The sequence below is a fragment of the Spermophilus citellus genome, assembly GCF_964194105.1.
Source record: "Spermophilus citellus genome assembly, chromosome: 11".
Classification (NCBI taxonomy): domain Eukaryota; kingdom Metazoa; phylum Chordata; class Mammalia; order Rodentia; family Sciuridae; genus Spermophilus; species Spermophilus citellus.
The window spans coordinates 108,648,494-108,665,429 of NC_138192.1; the positions used below are offsets into that span (position 1 = coordinate 108,648,494).

The following is a 16,936-nucleotide window of genomic DNA, read 5'->3' on the forward strand; positions in this document are numbered from 1 at the left end:
TGTTTATTGTTTTCCACCTGCAAATTCATTGAGATATTTGATGCCCCAAGATGTTTTCCCAAAAACCAAGCTAAAATAAGCATGGTTTTTCAAATCTCAGGCTGCTTTGCTACCAAAAGCAGCAGTGTTATTACAACCCTATGTCAACCACTGAATTGGAAAACCAAAAGCTTCTGGTTGGGAAGCCCATTTCCATAAAACCACCAGTACTCCAATGTGTCCTGCTCTTACAAACAAAACACACAGAAACAAAGTTCAGTTATGTAGACTAAAAATGCAGACTGATGCTTTCCATCTCCCTCTGCCTCCCTGGAAGGGAATGGTAAGTTCAAAGCAAACAGGGGAAACCTCATCCTACGACCAGGGTGAAAACTTCCATTGTAAAAACCACGTTTCTAGACTGCAACAGAAATAACTAGCTGGGTGTACCTAAGTACCACTGGAGCCAAGTTAGCTGGCACAGGGTGAATGTGTGACAGACCACAACCGGGAATATAACAAGGAGGTGCAGTGAGAACCCAAGATCTGAGCTCCCCTAAAAGAGTTAGGGAAGTAGCTTCAGATTTAAAGATATCTATCAGCCCATGTAACTACTTAGAATCTTCTACTTGAACCAGGAAAATGGGTTTCTGTTTCCAAAACCAATACAGGATTGAATTTCATTCACTTTTCTCATGTAACCCCTCAAAGTTAACCTATGGGAAAATCACTTGGTTTTACTGAGAATACTCATTTTTCACAGGCATGCTTTAGAGTATGGTTTATAAAGTGCTTGATAAGCTTCTTAATAAATACTTGTAGTAATCTCAAAAGAGAGAGGTAGGTAAAGTAATAGGACTATTTCAAAGATGATGAAAGAGAGACCAAGATGATTCATCTATTGTCGGTAAAGGCCCATGGGGAAGAAAAAGAAGTTCTTGAAATCCCTGTCTAATTACTGAGTCTTGTGGGCCACCCAAGTTCAATTATTTTTTAAATCACCTTAAATCTCACAGGCGCCCTGGTGATAGAACAGGGAGTAAGTAGGTCGAACCCAACACATGAGCTGCCCAGGCTAATACTGAGTTTGTTCAGTGGGACAAAGGTGTGGCAATGGGCAAAACAAAATTTTTAATACCAGGAGAGGGTCCATGTCCCAGCACTGTCTTCTAAGATGAATGACATCCAGCAAGTCAGGCCAATTCAGAGCTTGTTGGCCCTCCGGTGTAAAATGGAAATCCTGCCAACACTTGCTCCCATCTTCCTTAGAGAGTTGAGAAGCACAAATGTAGGTCATGCATGTGGAAGTTCTTTGCAAAATCTAAAATAATTATTATTTCTGTTAGAAGTGAGCTGATTCCTAAATATACAACTATTCTTACTCAACTAGTATTTACAAAGGATGGATCAGGTACCCAAACATTACTTAAATACTAGAGACACAAAACACAGCTCCTGCCCTTGAAGTAATTAATAGCTAGTGGGGAATAGACACAAAAACAAATATAAAAAGGGCCTTAGCAGGCTGGGGCTATGGCTCAGCAATAGCTCACTTGCCTGTCATGTGTGAGGCAATGGGTTCAATTCTCAGCACCACATATAAATAAATAAAGATAAATTTAAAAATTAAAAAATAAATAAATATAAAAATTTTTAAAAGTGCCTCAGCAAAAGTATACAAAAGGTGTTATGGGGAGACAAAACTACTAATCAAAGGAAAAGAAAGAGAATTAAGTGACAATGATATGTAAACAGAGATAATCTCAGAGAAAAACAAAGGAAACATACAAACAAAGCCAATCATACCTGATCTAGAAATGAAGCTCCTTCTGACATGAAGCTGTCAGCCTATAGTAACAGCTTCCAAGGTCTCATCAAAGAGTGAGCTCTACATGAGCAAACACACAGAAGGCAAGAATGTAAAGACCTTCTTCACGTACTACTCAAGTGTTTCTGACCTATAGAAACATTCCTGTCCAACAGAAGGCCTTTGCTGGTGACTGAGATGTCATGGGAAATGATTCACTTTTTGTTGACTTTAACTTCTTAGGTCACTGTAGCTGATTATCAGAAGGAAGAATACTTACAATTTTAACCATTAGCTTATGGGTTAGCACATATTCACAAAATCACTTCCAATAGGCACTTAACAGTGAATGCACATGAAAATTAAAGGACTTTTTTTTTTCTTTTCTCTGCTTTACTTGAACCTGCTAAAAAGTAAGATTGGATCTTTGTCAAATGGCAGCCCAAGAATACCAAACCAATGATCAGGTCCAAAAAGGTGACTCATCTCTAGTTTGAAACAATAAACTCTGTCTGCCATGGTGATAGGCTACATCCATCACCCCTGGTTCCTTTTGTACTTAATCTGTGACAATGACCTTAGCTACTTATCAGCCAATGACCAATTTAGTCAGGAAGCAAGCAAGGCTGGCAAATGCAGACAAAACACTGTCTTTGACCCTAAATGATAAGGCAAAATAACAGAATGAGTCTTTCTTATTTAACTATGTTCAATATGCAGGCCAGAAAAATCTGCCCATCATATAGGACATAGGGAAAGTTTTAAAAGTATGAAAGAAAAGAATAGTATAGGACCAATATTTTTACCCGAATCTGGGCTTAAATATCTTCTATTAAGGATCATTATCATTAGTGTACAATGGATTTTTACAAAACAACTCTGCAATGTGTGAATATTTGGGAGTTGAATTTTAGGGTTCTAATCTATATTTTCTTGATTGTTTTAACCTGACATTATGATGACAAGCATATAAACAGCTGCCCATGATTAGGGACTACTAACTAGAACTATACTAAACTAATGTCCTGCAGAGACTCCCTCTGATACGGATGGTCATGTGTTAGAAGTGGAATGATGTACTTAATCAAATGGTTAAAAATAAAATCAAGGTAATTCTTATAGCTCCGAAGCCAAGACCAGATTAAATAATAATTAAGTAATAGTTATTAAACTTTTTAAAGGTTAAAAGGTGTATAGTTATTTAACTTTTTAAAGGTTGAAATTATTTAACTCATTAAAAGGCAGACATTATATAAAGCCCTTTACCTACACGGTGTTGTTAAATCCTCACTTCACAACAACACTATTTAGAGAACTGTTATTATTATTACCACTTCACAGACAAGGAGATTGAGATGTAAGGAGATGAAGCAACTTGTCTAAGGAGGAAGGTTTCTAATCACTGTGCCTAAAATACACACACAGTCTATATGACAATTCAAAAAAAATTAATTATCCTAAAATAATATGCTGACATTTTACACACATAGTGCTTCAAATTTTAGGGTCAAACACCAGCCACTTTAACATTTATTTTTAAATCTTTCTATTTGTTAATCCCATGATTTAGGGAGTTCATTGATAAATATCATCTTTTTCACCCAGGGAAATAGTTGATATTTAATTTACCAAAAAAAAAAAAAATCACTTGTAAGTTCTCTAAGGGAATGGTAGATGAGAAGTCCCTGAACAAAGTTAAAAAGTTGTTCTCTATCTAAATAACTAAACTCAATTCTCTTTTGACCTTGGACACATTACTTGGAATGTTTGTAAGGGTATAATAACTATGACTTCATTTAGGCCAAACAAGAGCTTTTGCAAATGTTTACATAGTCCTAATTGCCTGAACCTTTTACTAATGTTTCCCTAAGACATCATTTTTCATTTAGCCAATAAATAGAAACACTTGTAAAAATGTTTGCTTAAAAGAACTTGCAAACAAATGTTTCTGTCAAAAGAATTACAGAGAAATATTTTCAAATTGGATGTTACTATAGATAATTCAAACATTTTAACTATTAAGACATATTCAAATAAATTACCTCCTTCAAAGCCAACTTGACTTTAAGGGGTGACAAATATCAAGACACATGGGATTCAAACAAAACTTAAAAATTGGCCCACAATCTTCAGTCTTACTTTAAATCTACTAAAAGATAATAATGCCACACTACAATGAAAATACAGACATCATATATAACCTTTTGGTGAAAGACAACTACTTTTGGACCATAAGATATTGAATTAGAAGACCTGAGTCTCAATCTTCTATGCACCACCACCAGAAGTGTGATTCTGTGAAAGCCACTGGAACCTGGATTTCACTTACTTTGTCTGCAAAGTAGGGTGAATAAAGATACCTGCCTCACTTTCAAATGTGGTTTTGGAGCACAAGTCATATAACATAATGTAGTGCTTGATGAACTCCAAATCAGGCCAAAGGATGCCCACAGGTGTCTGTCTGATACCAAGGAAAAGGTCACCACATCTCTTTGATCTTCTCCCATTTAAAACCAACACAAAGTCACAGAGTAGTGACAGCAATCAGTTTTAAAAGCTCTATGATAGGTTTTAACCTATTCAAGGGTGCCTCCTGCCTTGTCCAAGCCAGCAGGAGTTGCTCTGCCTCCACTTTTTTGGTGGCCCTGGAATGGAGGGATTCAGTGGGGCAAGCGTTGTATTACTTAAAAGGAACAAATCTTTTCAAATAACAGCACAAAAATTAACCCCTTTCTTGCTTCCCAAGCTCTTCCACACTGAGGATACATTCCCTCTCCTCTCTTCTTTGTCTAAGATTCTGGAAGAAACTCATTCTTTATTCTTGCAGACTCCATTTCTCACCACCCATTTGTTCTCCCCCCCAGAAGCAGTCTGGTTTTGCTCCAGCTGAAATTTCACAGGCAAAGGGAACCAATATTTTCTGTTACTAAATCCAGGTTCTCCCTTCGCATCTCACTAACCACTGGGCATGTGGCCTACAGAGCACCCACTCTATTGCTCTCAACCCCCAACCTACTATGGAATTTCTCCATCTTTAGCTGCTCCTCTCACTCCCCTCTATGCCCATGTCATAAATGTGAGTATTCTTGTTATACCTATAATCCTCTTATCTGCTCCTCTTCTGCCCTCCCTGAGTGATCTCCAATCCACAGAGCAAAGGAGGAACAGATCACTCTCTGAGCGCTAGACCCACATAAGCAAATGCCTTCTGTAGGTTCCCTAATTCTTGATGTGCACAAAACCAAACTCCTCATCTGCCCTTCAAACCTGTCCCTTGTCCCAGCATTTTTGAGAGTGAAGGATATCATTATCTGCCCCCAAAAGATGAATATCAGCCTTGGTCCTTGCAGCTAGCTCCCTCACCTACAATTACTCCACCTCAGCAACTCACATGAATCCTACCTCCACGATACCTGCCAGATCTATCCATTTTCCCCACCCCTGATGCCTTGGTGTAGTCATCACCATCCAGTTGTCTTCCCTTCAGTCTTAATCTTCCTCTTACTCATTTGCCACACTGCAATCAAAGTGGGCTTTCTACAAGGGCTTCTGGGTAAACCATCTACTTCTTAACATGACCGGAAAAGGCTCATAGCCACTCACCTTCCTGGGCTTATGTCTTGATTCTCCCTTCGAAATACTACTTTGTCTCCAGCCATGAGGAATTTAGAAACTAGGGGCTGGGATTGTGGCTCAGTGGTAGAGCACTTGCCTAGCATGTGTGAGGCACTGGATTTGATCCTCAGCACTGCATATAAATAAATACATACAAATAAATACATAAAAAGTATGTCCATCTACAACTAAAAAAAAATTTAAGAATTTACAAACTATAATTTTCTACATGCTTCTTAACTATCCTGTTTTGCCTGCCTTGGAATGCTTTTTCCCGCCACCATCTTCTTCATCCCTTTACCACTACTGTTCCCTCCCTAAGCATACCCTTCCCCCACCCCGACCTGCAAACTAATTTTTAATTCAGCCTTCAGGTCTTTGCTGAGGAATCATGTCTCTGAACCTCCCAGGTTCATTTTGAACAGGCTTCCTATACTCTTCCACAGTACCCTGACTTCCTCCATTAGAATGCTTCTTATATTATTCAAAAAATGGTCAGTTCTATCTCCACCAAAGACTATACGCTTCATGAAGGCAAGGACTACGCCTGTCATGTTCAAGGCTGTATTCCCAGCTCTAAGTACAGTGCCACGACATAAAGTAAATGTTCAATTCTCATTTGTTGAATCAGTGAATAAATGGACCCCTGAAGGTAGCAGAAAAATTGTTCTGGAAAACTGAAGTCCTGGTAAACACATGGGAAGAGATCATTTAGCTAATTTCCTAGACATGAAAACTGCTGATTACATCTCTGATGTTTTCTAACCCATAATATATGTTCCCCATTCTGTGACTGAAGATCAACATTTAAAATCACATCTACAGACCACAAAGTGAAGTGAATAATTAACAATTTCCCAATTAGATAAATGTCTGCAAGTGAACTGGATAATGCTGAACAGCATAGCTTTACTTTGAATGGAATTATAAGTTGGCTACACTAATCAAGCTAATTGGATAAATAAATCTCTACCATACTCATAAATGTGGCATATAATTGGGTAATCCGATTTGAAACATGTAACTCCAATTAACAATTAATCAGAGTATGAAAAACAAATGAAATGTTAATGGAAACAGCATGTGTAACATCTCAATGCAATGGCCTCTATATTTTGATTTTGGTTTTTGCTCATAACTCATGCTGCCATCAAGATTAATTACACTCTTTGGCCAAATAAAGCTTTCACTCTCTTGTCGGTTGGAAGGTAAATTATGTGAGATTTTCAGTGTTTATTATGATCCAGAATACCCAACAAAATGAGAGCAAACAGTGTGTGGACTTTATTACTGATGGTCATTTTTATCACATTCTTAATCATTACCAGTAATGTTCATGAAATCATTTGGCTTGCACCAAAAGCTAAAAAATAGTTCAAGTCTTTATGAATTAAATCCCAATTCTGCTCCTAAAGTAAATAATAATAACAACAAAAGCAATTCCTTGCTAGATATCCCCCCATACCTCTTCTTTTAAAGGGTTAACATTCCCCATGAAGCAAATCAGCATCTGGCTAGCAGCCAATGGGCCAGCAGACACTTTTCCTACTTCTCTAGGGGTATGGAAGCATAGGGTGAAGTGAAAATAGAAACGAAGCCAACAGGAAAATAAAAGTGGGAGCAGCAGTAGCCAAGCACTTCTGGAAACTGTCTAGAGATGGAGAACTCTAAAATCTCTGCCCAAATGACCTATTAAAATCAGGTCTTCTGAAAGTAGAGATTAGAGTAGTAACCATCTATCTGCCTGCTTCTGAAATAGGGAAACAAATGCCTTCAAGACTTCCAAAAGTGTACAAACCACAGTTAGAGTATGTTAAGTCTCTGATAAATATTCAATAAATATTAGCTTTGGATGTTTCTAATGCAGATGATACTGGTCTATGTCCAGCTTGGTTTCTCAGTCCTAATGTGCAAAGCTCTTTCTTTTTGACAAATGGTCACATAATTTCTCATATTTCTTTGTTTTTCCTTTATATAAGTAAACTTGATCCATAACCTAAAGCCTAAATCTTTTAATCTTGGGGGGGGGGAGGACTTTTAATAAAAATTCAGCCATGTGCCTTCTTTTTCTATTGCTTTTACATGATACTAGGTGATCTTTCCACCACAAAGGTTTCAATGATTATATAACAAGAAATATTATCCAACTTTATTTTTAATCTTTCCAATAATATTTATTGCTTCCTGCCTCATATTACTTTCTAAAAAGGTCAATTACCACATATTTATGAATTTTACTATCCTCATAATTTGACTGCACAATGTTTTAGATTCATTGTGTTCCCCACAATATAGACAGGTTTTTAAATAGCTTATTGACTTCCATGATTATAGAAAAAGTGCTACAAGTATATTGTTCAGCATCTTGAAAACAGAAGAATAAAAGGCAAAATAAGCAATGCTTAGTCAACAGTGCCCCATTTTAGCCTTTTCGGTCCTTCCCTATAGATTTATTTATTTATTCGTTCATTCTGGGGATTGAACACAAGGCCACTGTACTACTAAGCTACATCTCCAGTCCCATTTTGAGACAGGGTCTCACTAAGTTGCTGAGGGTCTTGTTAACTGCTGAAGCTGGCCTGGAACTTGTGATCCTCCTGCCTCTGCCTTCTGAGTCACGGAGATTACAGGCATGAGCCACTACATCCAGCACCTATAGAGATTCTTTTTTTGTGGGGGGTTACCTGGGATTGAACTCAGGGGCATTCAAACACTGAACCATATCCCCAGCCCAATTTTATATCTTATTTAGAGACAGGGTCTTTAATGTCTATATAATACTATATTTTCTATGATACCATAGTTAACTGTTCTATTATTGGATATTTAGGTTACTGCCAATACTTTTCTAAACAAGGCTATACTGAGCATCTTTGAATATTAACCTTTAAAATATTCCTCATTAGGTTTCCAGAAAAGGAATGTTAGCAGAGGTCAAAGTTAGGAGCATTATTGGGGCTTTTCATAACTTAGCCAATGTGCTTTTCAGAAAGGTCATAATAATTGTGTGCTTCTCAAAGTATTTGAGAATGTCTACTCCATTGAACCCTTACTGAAATGGGGAATGAGAACTTGTAGAAATTATGCTAATTGGAGAGCTGGAAAAATGGTACCTTGCTATAGTTTCAATTTTCTTTGATTAATAGAAAGAAAATGTTTTTATATATTTATTGGCCTTTTGATTTTTCTCTTCTATGAATAGTATGTTCGCCTGCTGTCACTATAATGAAATACCTGTGATAATCAATTTATAAAGAGAAATGGTTTAATTTGGCTCATAGTTTTTGAAGTTTCAGTATATGATTAGCCCCATTTTATTTGGGCCTGTGGTGAGGCAGCACATCATAGTCAGAATGCCTCGTAGAGCAAAATCATTTACATCATGAGCCTAGGAACAAAAAGAACAAGTAAGTATCTGGAACCCCACAATCTCCTTTGGAGGCATGGCCCCCAAAATCTAATGGCCTTCCACTAGGCCCCACCTGTAAAAGGTTCCATTACTTCCTAATAGCACCAACCTGGGGACCAAATCTTTAATACATGGGCCTTTGGGGGATATTCAGATCCAAACATGAGTAGTTAGTCTCTTCATTTCTTTTGCCATTTTTCTGTTGGAGTCTGTTTTAGCTTTCTACTGCTGCATAATACATTTCCACAAACTAAGTAGTTCAAACAACATCCGTTTATTATCTCACAGTTCCTAAAATCAGAAGTTTGGATGGGTCGGGCTGGGTTCTCTGCAAAGGGTCTCTCTTATAAATCAAGGTGTTGGCCACACTAAACTGGGCTTTTATCTAGAAACTCTGGCAAAGAATCCTGTTTCAAGCTCATTTGTGTTGTTGAAAGAAGTCAGTGCCTGTGGCCTTTCTGTGGGTCCCACTTCTATGCTGGTTGTCAGATGAGGGCCACCCCCTCAGTAATTCCAGACTTTCTAAATTCCTAAAGGCTGCCTGAATTCATTCTCAACTATACAGTTCCATCTTTAAAACAGCAACAACATGCTAAGCCTTCTCATTCTTCAAATCTCTCAGATTTCCCAGCCAGAGAAAGCCCTCCACTTGTGATTAGATTAGGCCACCTAGGAAATCTACTCATTTTAAATTCAACTGTGCCATATAGCAGAATACAATCAAGGGAGTGATATCTTATATGCACAGGTTCCAAGGATTAGGGACAACAATCTTGATGGAGAGGCATTTTTAGAATTGTGCCTGCCCCAGAGTCTTAGGTGTTGTTTCATATAATTTATTTGTACTCCTTATGATGAATCCCAATTGCATGCATCCACTAAATAAATTCATCTTCCTGATGACTACTTGGAAGTTGCACTTTCACAATGGCAAAGGCAACTGTGGATGGGATACTGTGTGTCAATAAAGATCTTGAGGGCCTAACTTTGTCAACTGTGATTTTTTATTTTACTATGGTAAAATAATTATAACATGAAATTTACCACTTAAACATTTCTAAGAATACCATTCAGTTAAGTACATTCACATTGTTGTACAGTCTCCAAAACTTTTCATCTTGCAAAAGTGAAACTCAATACCCATTAAAGAACAACTCGACATTCTCTCCCTCCCCCAGCCCTTGGTAATCACCATTCTACATTTCAACACGGGTATGTATTTACTTTATATATTTATTAACAAATATGTACATAGTAATTACTATATACTAGGCCCTGTTCTAAGCACTTTAAAAAATTAACTTAATCCCCATAAAAACTCTAGTGAAGTCAGTATAGTTATTATTTCTATTTTACAGATACAAACACAGCAAAGCTAAGTAAACTGCCCAAGTTACACAAGTAGGAAGTGATCAAGCAGAAATTTAAACTGAAGTAGTCTGACTTTATATAGTTCTTGCTATGAACCATGACATCATGATAATATTCATTGTAAAAATAAACTCAACAGGCATTAATATTATTTCTTGGTGCGTGATTTTAAAACATGTCTCTATGTGCAATTTAACCTAATATTTGTCTCAAGGTGACACATGTCTATTGACCTTTTAGAGACAATATATGTAGCCTGGTCTCTGTTAAGGCATTTTCCTGAAGTTATTGAGACAAACACTACTTAGTATTTTAAGAAAACCAATTATAATTTACATGTGATGTTTTATAATAACATATCTTAAAAATACAAATCACAATACACTGTGATTATTGAAATTTTAAAATATGGGGGAAATAACTATTTCCCTTTAACTTCTTCCAATGAGAAAAAAAAATAAAAAGAGGAAAAATACCTTCCAAATAAGTTTACAACCGCATGGCTCCATCTCAGTTTAACCTAGTAAATTTAAACTGATCTTACTTTGCGAGCTATATACATAAAGAGCAGTCTCAACTTGTCATCCAGTAGTATTTCTCGGTAGTAATTTATTTTATTTAAGAAGTGGACCTGAGATTTCCCTATGTTGATTTTTTTTTAGCTTAGTAATCCTTTCATAGAAGACCAGCCCATGCTTGTCATCAGTCATGTGGTATCATTTACTATACATTTAAAATGGGCAGAGTCGTCAGAAAGAGCAATCCTTGTGTTCTCGGGGTGGCCTGGCTTGATGTGACTAAAAGCTCTGCTGAGGCTTGGTTTCCATGACCCCTGGAGAGAGGGGACCAAAAGCAACGCACAGAGCAAGACTGCCTACATCAACTACTTTCGACTCAGATATTTACCTGATTCACACCAAAAAAAAAAAAAGAGCAACAGAGCATCACGTAATCTCCCTTCACTCATTATCCATTGCCATGGAGTGCAGTCTCCGGCACGAAAAAAAAAGGTGTGCGGAGAAGAAACAGCAACATCACCGCTACCCCGGGGAGCTGCTCGGTATTTACCACGCTGTCATCCCCATCCCTGGCCCTCCCCGTTTCCGGTAGGCAGCACAGAAGCAAGCGGATGCTCACCGGGTGGCTCGTCTCCCTTCAGCGGCGGGGCCTGCAGCCTACTGTTGGCGGGGTCCCGGCCTGGGCAGCCCGCCCGCCGCACGGTGACAGCCGGTCCGGCCGCTGACCATCCCAGCCCGGCTCTGTTTACAAGCGGCTGCTCGCGGTCCCACTCCCAAATGCTTCCCCCGGAGGCCCGGCAACCAGGCCCCGACACACAAGGTTCCAGGCCGCGAAGACTGACCGGGCGGGAAGGGCCCTACCGCACTCCCCGGGGCCTCCTTATCTCTTTACTTTCAAATACACCGGTTTTTTTTTTTTTTTTTTTTTTTTTAATCACATACATTGTAAAAGCAGTGGCGCGTGCCGCAGAGTCTCCTCACTGCTCCTCCCAACGCCAAGATGGATGTTTGCAATTGGAAAGTGTCACTTGGAACACACCAGAACCGGGTCAGTTTTGAGGTTCAGTTCTTTCCCAAAGTAGGACTGTGTTTGGAGCTGGGATGAAAGTCAGTTTTTACTGCTCTTTCCTCTTGTTTCCAGCCTGTGGAAAGTGAGTACTTTTGAGGGGAGGTCTTCTACCCCACAGAAGATTCCCAGGAAAACAGAAGTGTGTGTACACACTTGGGGATGGGATGGGGACAGGATGCTTCTCATAGAACCCCCTCCACTTCGCTCTAGTGACTTTGGCCCCTTGGTAGGGATATTCAGGTCTAATTGGAACAGATCTTCCTTGTGGTTTCCTGACTTATTCTCCATCACAGCATACTGTTATCAATTTCTCCACTCCACCCTAGTCTCACCTATAAATTATTCCTTGAGGGCAGGAACAGTTTGGTTTCATTCACCACCACATCCTAGGAACCTAACACAGGGCCCATGTATGTATGTTTGAATGGGTAGGTGAATCAATAAAGGATGCAAAAAGAAATCATCAGAGGGGTCAGAGAAAGTGACATCATAGAAATTTAAAAATTTGATTCCAACCCCTCCTCCCAAAGATTGATAAGCAAATCTTTAACTGTTGAGTTTTTTTTAATCTCATTTAATTGGTGTTCAGAATTTAAATAAACTCTTTACCAAACCATGCACTTTGAGGTACAGTTTGCTGTTGTTAACTGAACTTGTAGTATTCTCTTTTGCTTCAAAACTGTGTACATGTGGATCCCACTGATGAGATTCCCCACCCTCCTAGCCTGGCTAACATCTCCTTGCTCTTTTAGAAGTATAAAACATCACACCTTTCCTGAAAACCTTCCCTGACATGGAATTTACTACTTTTGTGCACTTCTAGAGGAAATCACACATTCCTCTGTAAATACACTCATCACACTGTGCTGTAATCATCTCTACACTCATTAGCTTGGTTAGATGAGTGATTCTCAAAATTTAGTGTAACAGAATTTTCTAGAATGATGCTTCTCAGACTTTAAGCTTTGAGGAGCCTCTTAAAATGCATATTCTGATTCAGTATATCTGAGTTGGGATCTCAGCACCTCTAGTGAACTTCTAGGTGATGCCACATTCTGAGTGTCAAAATTCCTAAGTCATATACCTGCAGATAATTATTTTGAAGGTCTACCTGCAATATGATCCTGAATTATGTGATTTTTTAAACAAGTACCAAGTACTTATAATGTAGGTCATTCATGGACCACACTTTGATGGGTCTGTGCACCATGCATTAAAGCACAACATTTGGCAAGTAAAATGCATTAAAGAAGCCATATTTGCAAAATCACTAACTTTACTTACTATCATTAATGTAGATCTTCAGCATCAGAGTTAAGTGGTGATCTCTGGAGAAAAGATGAAACTTTCAAGACCAAGAATAATCTCAGTTGGGCAGCTTGCTGACTGGTGGGTCTGTTTGTCAACTGGGGACATTTTACATTTCTGTGTTTAAAATAGTTAAGTTCTTGACTTCATTCAAAAGGCTGTCTGTTGACAGCAGCACCACCATTTTTTAATAGATTATTTTTAGATTCATAGAAAAACTAAGCAGAAAGTACAGAGTTCCCATATACTCTTGCCACCACATATGCACAAACTCCCAGATCATCTTCTGTACCATAGTGGTATATTTGTTAGAATCCATGAACCTACATGAACACATCATTATCACCTAAACTCTATAGTTTATATCAAGACCACCATCTTTTTCAAATTCAGAATAATTTCAACACAGAATGGAAACTCAAAAGATGATCTACTCCAACCATGATCCAAGGCCACTTTCTTACTCCAAAGAATTTGATGGCCTTATTATTGCCAGAAGGAGCTCATATTCCAGAGCCTAAGGCTCCACATTTCAGGCTCTCTACCTTATTGGCATCCTACATGTTGGAGATATGACTTTGTTTTTCTCTACTCAGCGCTCCCACTTCCTTTGGAAAACTGCCTCTACCTCTAAATTTCAGGATAAGCATGTCATCAATGCTAGGCACATCCTACTACCTATGGTACCCTGGTCTCCATGGTTGCTTCAAGAACAGGCACATAACCCAGGCAATCAATCATCATATATTGGAATTTTTCTGCTTGAAATTATGGAAAGTGATTTGTGTATTGGGTCATAGGTTAGAAAGGACATGCATTGACGGCTTCCAATAGTCATCTTTCCTAGAACATCTCCAAAGCTTTCTATAGAAGAAGGGATGAAAAATTTATATGAGAGGAGTGGGAAGGTGGAGGAAAGAGAGTGTAAGAGCTAATAACCTTATTTGAATTTCATGATCTCCTCAGGCCTGAAGCCAACTCCACCTTCTAGACCTCACAATTACATCACAGTTAAGTCTGCATTTGCTCAAGGTAATTTGAATTGCTTTCTGTCATTTACAGCTGGAAGTGTCTTGGTTGACACTCCACCTCTCCTGACTTACCTTCCACATACTCATTCCTTCCCGGTCTACACTTCAGACACATTTGTTTTTTTAAACAACTCCTGGACATACTTCATTTCTTATTATCCTGCTTCAGATTCCCCTGTTTATGTTTCAGATTTATTGAGGTTTCAGATTTATTAACAAAGAGTTTCATCCATTATACCTCCTTCTGTTATCACCTAAAAGGCAGATATATTAACATATTTATATTTTCATTTACCATGACACTTATCATAGTCTAGCAAATGATCACAACAAATACTTGCTAAAATGAAACCAAATGGCAGGTAAGGAGATGCCATTATTCTATTCATTTGTTAGAATTTTTTTTCCTTTTAGTTTTCATTTACTAAAGTAATGTTCAAGCCAGAATTCAATAAAGCAATGCTGTCTTTCAAGAAATAAAAGCAAGTGGGGGTGTAGTGATGCATGATGCAGTAATTTCAACGACTTAAAGGCTGAAACAGGGGGATCACAAGTTCAAGGCCAACCTCAGCAACTTATCAAGACCCTGTCTCAAAATAAAAAATAAAAGGGAGCTGGAGATGTAGCTCAATGGTAAAAGGCCCCTGGGTTAGATCCCCAGTACCAAAACCAACCAACAAACAAAATATACCTCATCTATTCCCCCAAATATGCCCAAAGACAATTATGGTATTCATTAAGAGCAATATGACAATTAATTTCTAACCTTAGATAAATTGAAACTAGTTGAGATGAAAAATTTAAAGTCGCAAATGGAATTACTCCCTGAAAAAATTAATGCGCCTGCCATTCAGTGGACAGGCCCCTGTAAGGCCATGCCCATTGTTAAAATATTGAAACTGCTCCCTACAAGTTAGTAACTAGATTCTTTCCCTAAGCTTTCTAGATATCTAAGATTTATTTCCAAGGAAACTTCCACATCCAACACCTAAAGATTAATTCCTAACCTTCTTTGCCTGGAATGGTGGGACTCTCCAAGAGCCAGCTCTTGAACTATAGCCAGGACTCTTTCTGATTAGGCAATGGCCAGGCCATACATTTTTCATAATCTTTGGATGATGAATCCTACAAGTAGATTAACAAAAATACGATGGGAGATTGAGGATCCAACATGGCGGCGGGCGCGCCATGACCCTTAGCCATGCTAATGAAGAGAAGAAGAGAGAGAACTCAAATTACTAACATACGGGATGAAAAAGGCAATATCACAACAGATGCTACAGAAATACAGAAGACAATTAGAAATTATTTTGAAAACCTATATTCCAATAAAATAGAAGATAGTGAAGACATCGATAAATTTCTTAAGTCATATGATTTGCCCAGACTGAGTCAGGAGCATACACACAATTTAAACAGACCAATATCAATGGATGAAATAGAAGAAGCAATCAAAAGACTACCAACCAAGAAAAGCCCAGGACCGGATGGGTATACAGAGGAGTTTTACAAACCCTTTAAAGAAGAATTAATACCAATACTTTTCAAGTTATTTCAGGAAACAGAAAAAGAGGGAGCTCTGCCAAATTCATTCTATGAGGCCAACACCACCCTGATTCCGAAACCAGACAAAGACACCTCAAAGAAAGAAAACTACAGACCAATATCTCTGATGAACCTAGATGCAAAAATCCTCAATAAAATTCTGGCAAATCGGATACAAAGGCACATCAAAAAAATTGTGCACCATGATCAAGTAGGATTCATCCCTGGGATGCAAGGATGGTTCAATATACGGAAATCAATAAATGTTATTCACCACATCAATAGACTTAAAGATAAGAACCATATGATCATCTTGATAGATGCAGAAAAAGCATTCAACAAAGTACAGCATCCCTTTATGTTCAAAATATTAGAAAAACTAGGGATAACAGTAACTTTCCTCGACATTGTAAAAGCTATCTATGCTAAGCCTCAGGCTAGCATCATTCTGAATGGAGAAAAATTGAAGGCATTCTCTCTAAAATCTGGAACAAGACAGGGATGCCCTCTATCACCACTTCTATTCAATATAGTTCTTGAAACACTGGCCAGAGCAATTAGACAGACGAAAGACATTAAAGGCATAAAAATAGGAAAAGAAGAACTTAAATTATCACTTTTTGTGAACAACATGATTCTATACCTAGAAGACCCAAAAGGGTCTACAAAAAAACTACTAGAACTAATAAATGAATTCAGCAAAGTGGCAGGATATAAAATCAACACACATAAATCAAAGGCATTTCTGTATATCAGCGACAAAACTTCTGAAACGGAAATGAGGAAAAACACTCCATTCACAATATCCTCAAAAAAAAAAAAATACTTGGGAATCAACCTAACAAAAGAGGTGAAAGATTTATACAATGAAAACTACAGAACCCTAAAAAGAGAAGTAGAAGAAGATCTTAGAAGATGGAAAAATATACCCTGTTCATGGATAGGCAGAACTAACACCATCAAAATGGCGATATTACCAAAAGCTCTCTATAGGTTTAATGCAATGCCAATCAAAATCCCAACGGCATTTCTTGTAGAAATAGAGAAAGCAATCATGAAATTCATATGGAAAAATAAAAGACCCAGAATAGCAAAAGCAATTCTAAGCAGGAAATGTGAATCAGGCGGTATAGTGATACCAGATTTCAAACTATATTACAGAGCAATAGTAACAAAAACAGCATGGTACTGGTACCAAAACGCGGGTGGACCAATGGTACAGAATAGAGGACACAGAGACTAATCCACAAAGCTACAACTATCTTATATTTGATAAAGGAGCTA

The 16,936-nt window shown here is 38.0% G+C and overlaps 1 protein-coding gene and 1 long non-coding RNA gene across 3 annotated transcripts in view; one reads left to right on the plus strand and one right to left on the minus strand.

Annotated features, from left to right (window-relative positions):
* PLEKHM3 (pleckstrin homology domain containing M3) overlaps positions 1–11,575 on the minus strand; it is a 177,876-nt gene extending 166,301 nt beyond the window's left edge. For both annotated transcript variants that reach the window (XR_014018029.1, XM_081261430.1), the window contains exon 1: positions 11,319–11,575. The gene's annotated coding sequence lies outside the window, so the exon portion shown is untranslated. The remainder of the gene's footprint in view (positions 1–11,318) is intronic.
* Positions 11,576–11,609: 34 nt separating this feature from the next.
* On the plus strand, positions 11,610–14,112 carry LOC308630865. The gene is made up of 3 exons (XR_014018057.1): positions 11,610–11,747; positions 13,067–13,157; positions 14,043–14,112. It is a non-coding gene; the product is annotated as an uncharacterized lncRNA (long non-coding RNA).
* Positions 14,113–16,936: the final 2,824 nt, after the last annotated feature.